The sequence below is a fragment of the Magnolia sinica genome, chromosome 7 (genome assembly GCF_029962835.1).
Source record: "Magnolia sinica isolate HGM2019 chromosome 7, MsV1, whole genome shotgun sequence".
In the NCBI taxonomy this organism is placed as follows: domain Eukaryota; kingdom Viridiplantae; phylum Streptophyta; class Magnoliopsida; order Magnoliales; family Magnoliaceae; genus Magnolia; species Magnolia sinica.
Genome location: NC_080579.1, coordinates 77,031,523 through 77,045,690, shown reverse-complemented (window position 1 = coordinate 77,045,690; position 14,168 = coordinate 77,031,523). Strand labels below are relative to the sequence as shown.

At 41.6% G+C, this 14,168-nt stretch overlaps 1 protein-coding gene across 5 annotated transcripts in view; it reads right to left on the bottom strand.

Annotated features, from left to right (window-relative positions):
• The window catches only part of LOC131251469 (uncharacterized), a 66,513-nt gene extending 54,604 nt beyond the window's left edge, over positions 1-11,909 (bottom strand). For 4 of the 5 annotated variants that reach the window (XM_058252188.1, XM_058252185.1, XM_058252187.1 and 1 more), the window contains exon 1: positions 11,561-11,909. The gene's annotated coding sequence lies outside the window, so the exon portion shown is untranslated. The remainder of the gene's footprint in view (positions 1-11,560) is intronic. The other variant, XM_058252184.1, reaches the window with a different exon arrangement.
• Between the last annotated feature and the right edge of the window lie 2,259 nt (positions 11,910-14,168).

Here is a 14,168-nt window from a genome sequence, read left to right as displayed (position 1 = left end):
TTCCTCTCAAATACCTCCAATTCCAAGCTCTTCAACAACCCCTCAAGGGGATTTTAAATTCCATTTCATTTTCTTTGTGACTTTTATCGTCAATGGAGGGTTTGATCTCGGGAATGAGCAAAAATGCAATCTTGGGTTATTTTTCCCAATTTTAAAAAGACAAGAAAAAAAGACGAAGAGAAAAAGATAGAATTTATGCCATATGCATGGTTAGTGGAGACAAATTCGGAGAGTGGAATCGAGGATTCTCATTGTTCAATTTAGCCCCTGTTTGTTTTTTCAAAGCCAGTGTAAATACACTGTAAATAGGTAATTATTACGTTTTCACCTTGTTTGAAAATTCATTGGAATTTGTGCCTTTGAAACCGGTTCAAAAGAGATCATTTTAATTTTTGAATTGTACGGTAATGTATATGATATATCCGTTCTGTCCATCTGTTTTACTACAATATTTTGAAGCATGAGACAAAAAATGAAGCAGATCCAACACTCAAGTGGCCCACACCAAAAGAAATAGTGGCCCCACAAAGTTTTTAACAGTAAGTATTCGATTCCCTTTTTCGTATGGCATGATCCACTTGAGTTTTGGATATGCCTCATTTTTTTGCTCATGTTATAAATTCAGCTAGCATAATGGATGAACGGTGTGGATAAGCAAAATGCATCACAGTGGGACCCACAGATATTTTGTAATGTTCTCGGTTTTCGTGTCAAAAAAGTAGGTAGTCAAATCAGATACGGATGAAAATGTTGTAAATGCATGAGGAAATAATTATTACTCTTTTACATGGTATTTACCAGTGCACTAGAAAATCAAACAAGCCCTTAGAGATTGTCAGTGTAGCATGGTGAAACTATTCCAAAAGTGATGCAAACAATTTCTGTAAGACTAGAAATATGTGCAACCATAAGAAAATTTCGAAGTGTATATTGCATGTCCTCATTATGCTAATTAAAGAGATATAGTAGTATTTGGATCTTTTATTGTTCGTTCTTTATATCATCATTGTCGTCGTCGTCATCTAAGCCTTATGCCAAGTTGCCAACTAATTCGGATCCGCTACACGAATCCTATTCCACTCTGATGGGGACATCACGCGCACACGTGCACTCACGCCGCCCCCCCCTACGCACGTACGCCAGAAGGAGGGCCCCACCGTCCATCTGGATCTATAACGACGTCCAGGGAGGGCCTTCTAGTAAGAAGACAAAGTTTTGATTCAAAAGAGTGGGCCCGTTAGTCAAGAAAAGCCCATCATGGGATCTCATGATCGTGGCCCACTAATCAGATTGATTTCATATTTTAAGTTTTGCTTATTAATGTTATTTAGAACATTATGAACGCTTTAGATTTCTTTGATTAGTTTTTATTTTGGTTTACTTCATCGCCAAATAATAGGTTGCACATATGGCGTGAGTTTTGGGGTATAGGGTTTTCTTATAAATAGGCACCCCTTGTAGCTTTTTTTTTAATTCATTGAATATTAATAAAAATTTTGTATTTTCCTACTCTCTAAGTTGTGAAGCCTAATTGGGTGCGAAGCCCTCCCTTCATCGAAGGGTTAACTACTGTAGTGTGAAGCCACATCTATCCCGATTCGCCTCCATCCATCGCCATCTCTACTACCTATCTTTTACCATCCCTTCTTCTCATCTCACCCCATCATCTGCACTTCGAATCAATCATCTATTACAGCAATTCTCCTCCCAACAGCAGAATTTCAGAATCTGGCACTATAGGAGGGCTGAAACTTCGGCAGAGCACCATGCACAAACCGTACAACGGATAGAGCTGAGATTTGGGGGTTTTGGAGTCCATCCCTGGCCGACCAGGGCCAAGGTGCCCTTTTTCTAAATAGTGGCCCCACACACGTGCGGCCCGGATCACACGCACGTGCGTCTGGGCCATTGTTGTTGTCCACGCGTGTGGTACTTCTCTGGTTCGTCTTTCTTCTCTCTTTCACTCCGTTTTCACCCAAAATCCCTAAACATAACCCTAAATTACTAAAATCTCCAATTTTATGCCCCTTTTCTTACCCTAGGGTTCCTCGAATTGGAATTTTTGAATCCCTTGGATTAGGAACTGATTACTATGCATGTGTGGATGATTATTTCTTATCTTTGAATATCATTTGGTTCATAATTTTTATTGATCCAACCCTATCATGTGTAGGCCTGGACCCGCATAGATTCCCCTTAATTGAATGTTTGGACTTTCATGTGGGATATGGAATTTGTGTAATTGTTCCTGAACTAACGTGATCTTAAGCTTGAAATCTTGCATATCATATTTAATTTTCATGTCCTGCATCACACTCATTCCACTCTATCAAGGACTATATCCTCATTTAAATCATAGGTCATCGAGTCTCTTCTTACTACCTCCGCCCGCGTTCTTTTGGATCTTCCTCCATTCCTTTTTGGAGCCTTCAACTAGAGAAACGCCTCGCACCTACCGGTGCAGTCGCGCAATTCTTGGTCATTGTTGCACACGACCAAACCATCTAAGTCTACTTTCCCTCATCTCATTATGTAATGGCACCACTCTTAATTCCCTTGAACACTTTAATTTCAGCATCCTCTCAACACTCTTACATCCTAACCAACGTGACATAGCTGCTCGAAATATAGGCTCGTCGATTAATCAGGAGGATCATTTGTGCTCGAAATAATGCCTTTGATTTTCTACATTTGTGCCATGTTGGTCCATGTGGCACAAAGCCTCTCGTCCATCTCATGTGAAGGAGCACACTTGGTGTTGTTCCCTTATACTAATGTAGTAATGCAATTACAAAGGTATTAGCTCTCTCATTCCTTCTCCAATTTCAAGCCAAAAAGAACTCACTCCTTTCAAATTCCAATCCTCCCCCCCAATTATCAAAGGTGAGAATTCCTCTCGGCAAGCCAAACAAAAGTAGCAACTTCAGGATGGACCTTATAGGACCACATAGAAGCAATGTGGCAACAATCCCTCTCGGAATTAGCTCGAGACAGCTGCGCAAAGAAGGAATGAACTAAGAACTCCCCTGACTTGCAAGGACACCACAAGAGGGAATCTTCGACTGTTATGAGCATCTGATTGTCAACAAATATATTTGGGTCGCAACTGGAGCTAAGATGTCTGAGGCGGAGGATGCCGCTAGCGATGTATTGATTTTAGATGAAAACGAAGATGAACAGATATGCTATGAGAACGAAAGAAAAAAATCGATCAGATTGAAGGAAGTGTCAGCAGGAGAGTGGAAACAGGTTAAAGGCAGAAAACAGGAGGGAAAGCAGAACGATAGAAAGAGCATAGATGTATTAAGCTACCCAACTATGTTCGTCAAGGGATACCCAGAAGGATGACTCCCTGTAAACCTCTCAAGGATGTTTGGTCAAGCCGGTGATGGATGTGGTGTTGCCAAGGAATAAGGTCAGCAGTACTTATAGGGGCTTCACACTAGTTAGGATGAGCTCAGAGGAAGAGTTAATAAAGGCAGTGCAGATGCTCCATGGTGAAAGCTTCGGGGGGGTAAAGCTCCTAGTTCAAAGGGCGAGGTTCGGCCCAAAGCTAAATTTAAAAAACAGAGGAGGGGCAACCCAAACGCAAAAAGATAAGGGGTCTCTAATAGACACCACAACATAGCGATACTCAAAGAAGGAGAATAGTACATTATATATTCGCGATACACCCTCCTTCAAGGAGGTGCTATCGAGTGGGTTATCGAAACAAATAGAACGGCTAGCAGATTTAAATGCAATTAAAAAATATATATAGAACCAAGAAGAGGAATGGAAAGAGAGATGGAAGGGAAGGACCCGACGGTGCATATAAATCAAGAAACGTTTCACAGATCAAAATGTTCGTTGCAGGGGTCGGTGGTGGCGATAATCAAAGAAAGAGCATCAATCGCGCAGGTCAGAGGATGGATAGATGAATGTTGCAGGATTACGCCATAGATGAACACCATAAAACCGATTGGATATAATGAGCTTTGGATTCGGATGAGTCCAGAAGTCAATCCGGATTTACTTATCATGGTGGGAGTGCTGCACAAAGACGGCCCAATTAGCGAAATCCAAAGCTGGGACGAGTTCTCATGTTTCGAAATGGAAGATGTCTGGATGTTGATCTAGTCGGTCCCTTTGGAGCTTTGGAACGAAGAGTTCTTCATATCAGCAACTTCATGTCTGGGGAAGATCATAGAATTGACCCAAAGACAAAGCTAGGAGAGGAGATGGAGGTGATAAGGGTCAGGGTTAGGCGAAAGAAGGGAGAGGTTTCACCACCCCGCATTCAGGTGTGTGTCGATGAAAGGAAGATATGCTTGCCAGTTCAAAAGGAGGCAAAGGATGACCCCATTCCTCGATGGGGTGATCTTTGGAGACTTAGGGAGACAGCAGCAGGGGCAAAGGGAGCCCTAGCAGTGGAAGGAGTACAACTTTCGTATACCACAGGAGTATCACACATTTCGAACAACAGGTGTCATGAAACGGCAGGAGGTTATGATGCCGCCGACTGTAGCAGAAAGGATTGCGTGACGCGTGGCAGTGCTATAAGCATGCGCCCATCCAGAGAAGGCCAGATTGAATCTCCTTTGTCCATGTGGACGGAGGAGATGAGATCAAGTCTCCATCGAATCCCTATCATACCAAGGAAGATCGATCTACGTCAGTACCTCGAGGACACCAATACACGTGGGTGCTTCGGAGAGGAGAGAGAATCCTTACGTGAGGGTCGGGAGCCGAACGTATATCAGGTAACCTCTCTTGGTTTTGGATTGGGTGAATCTTTACGTGAGGGTCAGGAGCCAAACTTCCATCAGGTAACCTCTTTTGGTTTTGGATCGGGTACCTTGAATTGGCCAAAGCTAGCGAGAGTGAATCTTGACCCTTTGATAAATGTGGACCCTGGTCCGAACCTCAGTTACGTGTCAATATCGGGGCGTTCAAAAGCCACCGACTTATATGCGCATTACAGAGAGTCAGAGGCACGTGGTGGTTTCAGAACACATGTGCGAGGACCTCTTTCTAATGCAAAGGCTAGGGAAAGACCAGCACGTGCGGAAAGTAGCAGCCCCTCAAGTAAAGAAATCGCGCTTATATTGGACGAGGACGCCATTTTGACACCCAATATAGACTTTCTTCCTTGGCACTCGGAATGTGCGGAAACTCCAGACTGTTTGTCACCCCGCTCCTCATCATCCAGGGACACTGCATCTGGCCAAGCCTTAGCATCCTTATTCCAAGAAGGAATCGATGAAGGGGTTCTCGAAGCGGAAACACTGTAGTTTAGGTTGGGAACAGTCCCAAGAGAAAAGCAGGAGGATCAACTGGCAAGGATGGAACTCGAAGAAGAGAGGGCAAAGTTAATCGAAGTAATTCAAAAAAAGAAATGGATAAGGGACGCAATGGGTCACGTAGGAAGATCTATAGGGCTATCATTCGGAAATCATCTAGAAGACTATGTAGCTCTATTCCACTGTGTTGAGACCCGTGGAAGACCGTTGATGGGAACTAAATCTCCCAGGAAATCTCACAGCAAGGTGTGCAGCAATAAGGAACTACAAAGTATTACAATCAATCCCTTGAAGTCCGGCGAGAATATGTTCAATAATGGGTCACAGAGATTACGGGGTAGCTCAATTTCTGTATGAAGATTCTATCATGGAACGTGAGAGGAGTGGGATCCAAACAGAAGAAAAGGCTAATCAAAGATGCTGGTGGGAGAAGTAAATCGGACATGATCTGCCTACAGGAAACAAAGGTACAAAATTTTAGTAACAAGTTGCTAGGGACTCTCTAGAAGGCGACAGACGCGAAATGGGTGGCTTTGGACGCTGAAGGTAGCGCGAGAGGAATTTTGGTGGCCTGGAAGTCTTCAGCCTGGTCCTTAAAGAGTAGCTGGAAGGGTGTGTATTCAGTGTCAGTAATTTTAAAGGAAGTATCTTCTGATCTCTGCTGCCTCATCTCCTCAGTTTACGGTCCAAACAAAGAAGAAGCGAGAAATGATTTCTAGGAGGAATTGAAGGCTACCAGGCACATGTTTAATGGTCCCTGGTGCATAGGTGGAGACTTCAATATAACACGTTATGGGGAAGAGAGGTCAAACAGTCGAAAGGTCACCTCTGGAATGCGTAGTTTCTCGCATTGGATCGATGATGAGGAATTAGTGGATCTCCCTCTACTTGGATCTAGATTCACGTGGTCTAACGGACGCACGAAGACGATCATGTCCAAATTGGATAGATTCCTGGTGTCGACTGAATGGCTCGAACTATTTCCCCTGCTTTCACAGACCACCCTCATGAGACCAACATCGGACCACAACCCGTTATTACTCACAGTAGAAGACAACAATTGGGGCCCAAAGCCATTCAAATTCGAAATGTCATGGTTAAAGATAGAAGGTTTCCATCAGCTCATAAGAGAGTGGTGGACAGAAATTCAGGTGCAAGGATACGCAGGTTTCAAGCTTTGTTGCAAATTGAGGCTTCTGAAAGATAAGTTAAAGCTGTGGAAAGAGATGGTTCTGTGGAAAAGGGAAATGGAAACCAATGACATTCTAACTGAGCTGCAAGCTAGTGATATGAAAGTGGAAACAGGTTTGATATCAACAGATAAGTCAACCAGAAGGATACAGTTAATCCAAAGCTACTCTACAAGGGTGTTGGAGGACCAAATTTCATGGAGGCAAAGATTGAGGATAAAGTGGATAAAAGAATGAGACAAAAACACCAAATTTTTCCACAATATAGCTAGTGCGCGAGCAAGAAGTAACAAAATCAGCAGTTTGGTGGTCAATGGGATCCGGACAGAGGACCAGCAGATAATAACGGAAGAGGCCATCCGATACTTTAGTAATCTCCTTCGTGGAGAAGATTGGAAAAGACCGATGTTAGACCATCTCGCCGTGAAGAGTCTTTCAAAAGAGGAAGCCAGCGCTCTAGAAGCCCCATTTTTTATGGAAGAGGTAAAAGGGGCAGTGGAAGCATTAGGAGGAAATAGGGCCCCGAGGCCAGACGGATTCCCGATAGTTTTCTTCCAAACTTTCTTGGAAATATTAAAGGGAGATGTCATGGATTTCATTAATGAATTCTATGCTAAAGGTCGACTATCAAAAGACATTGGAGCAACTTTTGTTATGCTAATTCCAAAGATTCCAGGTGCGGATTCGTTAAAGGACTTTAGACCAATTAGTTTAATCGATGGCCACTATAAGATTCTGGCAAAAGTCTTGGCATCACGGTTGAAAGGTGTGATAGGAAAGATCATTTCTGATAACCAGAGTGCATTCATCCAAGGAAGACAAATAATTGACAGCGCCCTCATAGCAAATGAATGTTTGGATTCGAGCCATAGGTCCAAAGCAAAAGGTTTAATACGCAAGTTAGACCTAGAAAAGGCATACGACCACGTAGATTGGGGTTTTCTTCAGTACATGTTACAGCGGATGGGTTTTGAGGATAAGTGGAGAAGGTGGATGGGGGAATGTGTGGGTTCTGCTTTTTTCTCAGTTCTTCTAAATGGAACCCCAAAAGGTTTTTTCAGAAGCTCAAGGGGGTTGCGTCAAGGAGACCCGTTGTCCCCTTTCCTTTTCTTAACGGTTGGGGAAGCCCTCTCCAGAATGTTGAATAAAGGTCAAGACGAAGACATCATCAGTGGTATTAGTGTGGAAGGAATGGACAGACCAATATCTCATGTGCAGTTTGCGGATGATACGCTTCTGTTTTGCGAAGCAGATCAGGAAAAAGTGAGTAATTTGCGAAACACTATTCGGTGCTTTGAGGAAGTTTCAAGCCTTAGAGTGAATATGACAAAGTCCAAGATTTTTGGGGTGAATATGAAAGAAGAAGAGATAAGGAACTTTGCCGAATATTTTGATTGCTCATTGGGCCATCTTCCAACCTCTTTCGTTGGCCTTCCGCTCTGTATAGGGAAGCCCTCGAAATTCTTATGGGATAAGGTTATCGCCAGATTGGAGACGTATTTAGCTAGATGGAAATGCAGATACTTATCTCTAGGCGGGCAAATCACTCTAATTAAGGCAGCTCTTTTGAATATCCCTCTATATTTCATGTCGTTGTTCAAATGTTTGGCCTCGATATTGGTAACACTGGAAAAACTAAGACGAGATTTTCTATGGCATGGGAAGGCAGAGAAGAAAAAATTTCATTTAATCGACTGGAAGGAGGTTTGTAAGCATATCCAAGAAGGCGGGGCTGGTGTAAAAGATCTTAAAATCATGAATCGGGACCTTTTAGGCAAATGGACTTGGAGGCTAGGTAAAGAGGATGGGACTCTTTGGAATACGTTAGTCAAGAGAAAGTATGGGCGCTCAGAGAGAGGTTGTCGGACCAAGGACTCATCCAAGTATAGAGCTTCGGCACTTTGGAGAGGGATACTATCCATAAAGGAGGAAGTCCTAAAAAGGATTGCAGTTGATATAGGGAAAGGTGATAGCACTCGTTTCTGGCATGACATTTGGGTGGGCGATGTTGCTTTGAAAGATGAATTTCATCAGATATTCCACATTGCCTCAAATCAGTCCATTGTGGTAGCTAGTTGTTTTTCTGTTCTTGGGGGTGAAGCGGTGTGGCATCCTGAGTGTAGAAGAAATCTTCACGACCACAAGGTCGAAGAATATGTTGCCCTTCTTAATCGTATTCACGACATCAAACCGGACCAGTCTAGAGCAAACAGAATAGTGTGGAAAATTGACAAATCTATAGATTTCTCGATTAGATCTTTCTATAGGAGCATTGACAGCGTTTCCTCATCAGGAGAAGAGATCCAGACAAATCATGTCTGGAGATACCAAGTTCCACCTAAGATAGTGGGTTTCGGTTGGCTGGTTGGCAAGAAGAAGGTCCTTACAGTTGACAATTTGAGAAAAAGGGGAATGATTATCACCAATGTGTGCCTATGTTGCATGGCGAACCAGGAATCGGTGGATCATCTTTTAATTTTCTATCCTTTCATCTATCGGATCTAGCCAGAAATTTTATCTCGATTCGATATCTATTGGTCCTTCCCAGTTTTGACAGGAAGGCTCCTAAAGGCCTGGCATGGCCCTAGACTGGGCAAAGGGAAGACGGCTTTATGGAAAATGTCCCTACTTGTTGTATGGTGGACCGTGGGGGAAGAAAGAAATGGAAAATGTTTCAATGGTGTCAGAAATTCGTCGGAATCCATAGTGTTTAAAGCGAGGCAGCTATTAGTCGAGTGGGCTTCTAATGTAGAACAATTAAAGGGCTGTAATCTGCACTTTATAGGAGTGTAGTTAGCCCGCTACCTCAGCAGTTTAGCTATCTCTATGTTTCTCTGTTCGATTCTCAATAATATTTGTGATCTTTCATTAAATATAAAAAAAAATTTACTCTTATTTTCCTCTTCTTTTTTCATTTAAACTATGAAGGAAGCTTAGAAAAAACAAAAAAACAAAACAAAACAAAACATTTTAGATTAGATCTAGGCCTATTTGGGAATTAAAATAAGGGGTTGTTTGGGAGCTTAAAATTGGAATTAAGAGGTGTTAGAGAATTAGGGGCGTTTAGGAACTTGGAAGTGGAGGTAATTGGAATCGAGTGTAAATGGAATCCTCAAAAAGAGGGATTTTTGGAATCATCTCCAAAACACATGAACATGAACTGGGTAGGGGAGGAATTGGAATCCTCTCCAACAGCTACAATTTTTTTTATCGTTAGAGGGGTTACCTTTAAAAAGGGTATTCTCAAACCCACAACAACATCTCTCTCCCAAAATCGCCGGAATCCAAAGTTTTCTTACCTACTCCCAAAATGGCCCATGGCCACATGCAAGATGCGATAGTCTTGAAAACTGTTTAGGAGTTTCTAAAACTACTAAACAATTACAAATTTTGTGGAGATAGTTTCAAGACTATTAAACAGATTCCAAAACGTCACACCTTGCATGTGGCTATGGGCCATTGTCTCTATTCCACACCAATATGATGAGTAAGCTGGTTGCAAGGTCATGTGCGGTGTGTGGCATTGCTCAAGGATCCAAATTGTCAATCTAACAGCACAAATTGTGAGAGTGCCTAAAAATCTTGTAGAATAGAAGATCCTAACCATGCACTTGGACTATTTTCCCATTCATGTTTTTTAAATATCCATATCGTATCAGCTAATACAGTGTTATTGTGTTTGTATTGGCTTAATACGATACCTAATATAGGGTTGAACTTGCCACCTTTAAAAAAGGGTTGCATCGGCTTTAACCAATTGTATCGGCCGATATGGCCATGAAGGCCCAAATAAAATTTGAGAAATTTCTTGTTTAATTTTACTCTTATTTTCCACCTCTTTTTCATTTAAACTATAAAGGAAGCTTAAAAAGTCATTTTAGACTAGATCAAGGCATATTTGGTAATCAAAATAGGGGGTCTTTGGGAGCTTGAAATTGGAAGTATTTGAGAGGAATTGGAGAATTGGGGGCGTTTGGGAGCTTGGAAGTGGTACTAATTGGAATCGAGTGTAATTCAACTCCTCAAAAAGAGGGCTTTTTGGAATCATCTCCAAAACCCATGAATTAGGTGTGTGAGGAATCGGAATCCTCTCCAACAGCTACATTTTTTTTTTCCATTGGAGGGGTTTCCTTTAAAAAAGATATTCTCACCCCCACAACAACATCTCTCTCTCCCAAAATCGCCGAAAACCAGAGCTTCCTTACCTACTCCCAAAATGGCCCATACCCATATGCAAGATACGGCGGTTTTGGAAACTGTTTAGGAGTTTCCAAAACTGCTAAACAGTTAAAGAAGAAGTGGAGGTAGTTTTCTAAACTATTAAACAGTTTCCAAAACCGCCGTATTTTGCATGTGGCCATGGGCCATCTTCTCTATTACCCACCAATATGAGCAAGCTGGTTGCAAGGTCATGTGTGGTGTCTGGCACTGCTCAAGGATCCAAACTGTCAATCTAATAGCACAAATTGCGAGGATGCCTAAAAATCTTGTAGATTGGAAGATCCTAATCATGCACTTGGACCATTTTCCCATCCATTTTTTTTGAATATCCATATTGAATCATCCAATACAGCCTTATTGTATCTGTATTGGCTTGATAAGATATGTGATACAGGGCTGAACCTGCCACCGAAAGGAAAGGGGCTGCACCAATACGGCCATGAATGCCCAAATAAAATTTGAGAAAAAAGTTTCAGTTTTACTCTTATTTTCCTCTTCTTTTTTTCATTTAAACTATGGAGGAAGCTTAAAAAGTCATTTTAGACTAGATCTAGGCCTATTTGTTGGGAATCAAAATAAGGGATCATTTGGGAGCTTGGAATTGGAAGTAATTGAGAGGAATTGGAGAATTAGGGGCGTTTGGACAGCTTGGAAGTGGGGGTAACTGGAATCGAGTGTAATTGGAATCGTAAAAAAGATGGCTTTTTGGAATCATCTCGAAAATCCATGAATCAGGTGGGGGAAGAATCAAATCCTCTCCAACGGCTACATTTTTTTTACCGTTGTAGGGGTTTCCTTTAAGAAGGGTATTCTCACCCCACAACAACATCTCTCTCCCAAAATCGCCGGAATCCAGAGCTTTCTTACCTGCTCGGAAGTGTTTCTCTCTCTCCCTGACTTGATCCCCGTCCCCGGAAATCTCGAAGCTCCCCGTATCTGCGCAGCTCGCCGGAAATCTCCTTGCGCAGCTCGCCGTACCTGCCCTGACGTGTTCTCTCTCTCTCTCTCTCTCTCTCTCTCTCTCTCTCTCTCTCTCTTGGCGCTTCTCTCTCTGCTCCGACGTTTCCCCGTAGCTCGCCGGAACCCTCCTCTCGACGGATGGTAAGGCCTCTCTCTCTCTCTCTCTGTCTTCGTCGGCACCCCCGAAAATCTATTGGAAAGAGAGAAACTTTGATATTCCGGTAGTGTGATGAATGATACGCCGTCACTTGGAAATGGACGAGGATTTCGTCCTACCCTCGCCTGTCTCCAGCTGGGAACGGGCAGAGCTTTGAGTGGCCACCGTGATGTATGGGTCTTATCTACACCGTCCATCCATTTTTTCGTATCATTTTAGCTACAAGCTTTAAAATGAGGCAGATCCAAAGCTCAAGTGAACTACAAATTGGGGACGCGGATTTCCTGCGAAAGGCTTTCGCAGGAAGTTCCTGCGCTGGAAACCTGGGTGGGCCCCAACGTAATGTTTTTGAAAAATCCACTCCGTACATTCGTTTTCTGAGCTCATTTTAGTACTTGAGACCAAAACTGATAAGGATCCAAGACTCAAGTGGGCCGCACTAGAGTAAAAGGTGGGTAGGAAAATTCCTACCGTTGAAAACTTTCTAGGGCAGAAAGTGATGTTTACATGACATTAATACCGTTAATAACGTCATCCCTACTTGGATGAACTGAAAACACAAATATTAGCCTGATTCAAAACTTCTATGGCCCACGAATATTTCAACTGTGTATGTTCAATACTCACATTTTAGGTCCACTTGAGTATTGGATACGGTTCATTTTTCGCCTATCATCCTAAAAATATCTCGGAAAACAGATGGCCGGGGTGGATTTTTCAAAAACATCACGTTGGGCCCCACCCAGGTTTCCAGCGCAGGAACTTCTTGCGAAAGGCTTTCGTAGGAAATCCGCGTCCACAAATTGGGGATTAAACTCTTACCGATGGAAGCTTATCGGAAGCCACGAAAGTTTTCGATGAAGCTTATATTTGTTTTTTCACTTCACGGTGACTATGTAATTTTATAAATAAGTTAAATGGCAAATAAATATCATGATTGGCCGTATGAGAGTTTTAGCAGGAAGAATCATTATAGTAGTGTGTTCCACTTGAGCCTGGGATATGCCTATTTTTAAGGCTATACCCTAAAACAATAGGGAAAAAATGGATGGATGGATAAAGCCCATACATTATGGTGGCCACTCAAAGCTCCCGCCTGTTCCCATTGGAGACGATGGGGGTGGGATGCAATCTACATCTCTTGGAAATTGCATACTTGGTATGCAAGTAGTCAAATTAGACCGCACCAAATATGTTGTCTGGTCTAGATGTATTTTATTGAAAAATAGGCTTACTTAGTTATCTAAAGTTTTTTTATATTTTAAAATGAAAATGAGTAAAAAAATTTAAAATGATAAACTATTTCTACATACGAAGTGTCCACCAATTAAAAGTTAAGATTGCTCAAAAAATCTAATATTGAGATCATGACTTAAGACAATAGCCAACCCAATATACTCAATTTAATTTGAGATAATACGTGCTATTTATATCGAATTGATCACGTTCAGATTAAACAGCTAATAAAAAAGCTACGTGGTAGCCATACAAGTATGGTATAAATGGACTTCAAAATGAGGAGCTAGAGAAAGGCTAGAGTTTCATAAAAAACAAATCTCTACTAAGTAAGTCATGTCAGAGCAAATTTCTAGTAAGCATTAAATGTCAAAACCTCATCAAAATAAACTCTATACAGATGTAAGAGCCCAATGACGTGAGGACTTTAATAATTTTCATATCCAATAGTCCAGTGATATGAAGACTTCAGCAAGCATTCATATGCACGATCGGAATAGCGAGAGACGTACGTGATCTCTTGTACACATTGTCTAATACAATGGGTTACGCTTATCTGGAGAATTATGGATATTTGTACAGCCAACTATCTAAATCTCTTACGATACCAAATCATATGCAGAACCACCACCTCTTATAAGTCTATATAAGCAGTACTCGAGTAAGAGCATCAAGCCCCGCCACAAATAATAAATCACTATATAACGCAACACTCATTATCCCTTACTTTAGCTTCTTAGCTTTTAGTTACTTCACTTCTGTTTAGCTATACTTTAGCGAGTCCGGAGCTATTAGCATAGTCTCGTTATTGTCTGGTGTACCGCTGCAGTATGCCTTAGGAGTAGATTAAATATCAACAACTATTATCCTCGAATCCCTTAATTATCAAGTTCATACCTGATATATTGCCAACCACATCTTACCTATTTTACACCACAACCGTCTCCTGATCATCTATCATTTTTTCATGGTTGTTTTGTCAGTATAAGCGTTGTAAATATTTGTAATTTTTTTCTCTGCTTAGTTTTATTTATTATTGATGATTGTATTGTTTTATATTTCAATTAATAAAATCAATGATCCAGCCATATTTTTTATTTTGATTAATCATATTACTTTACT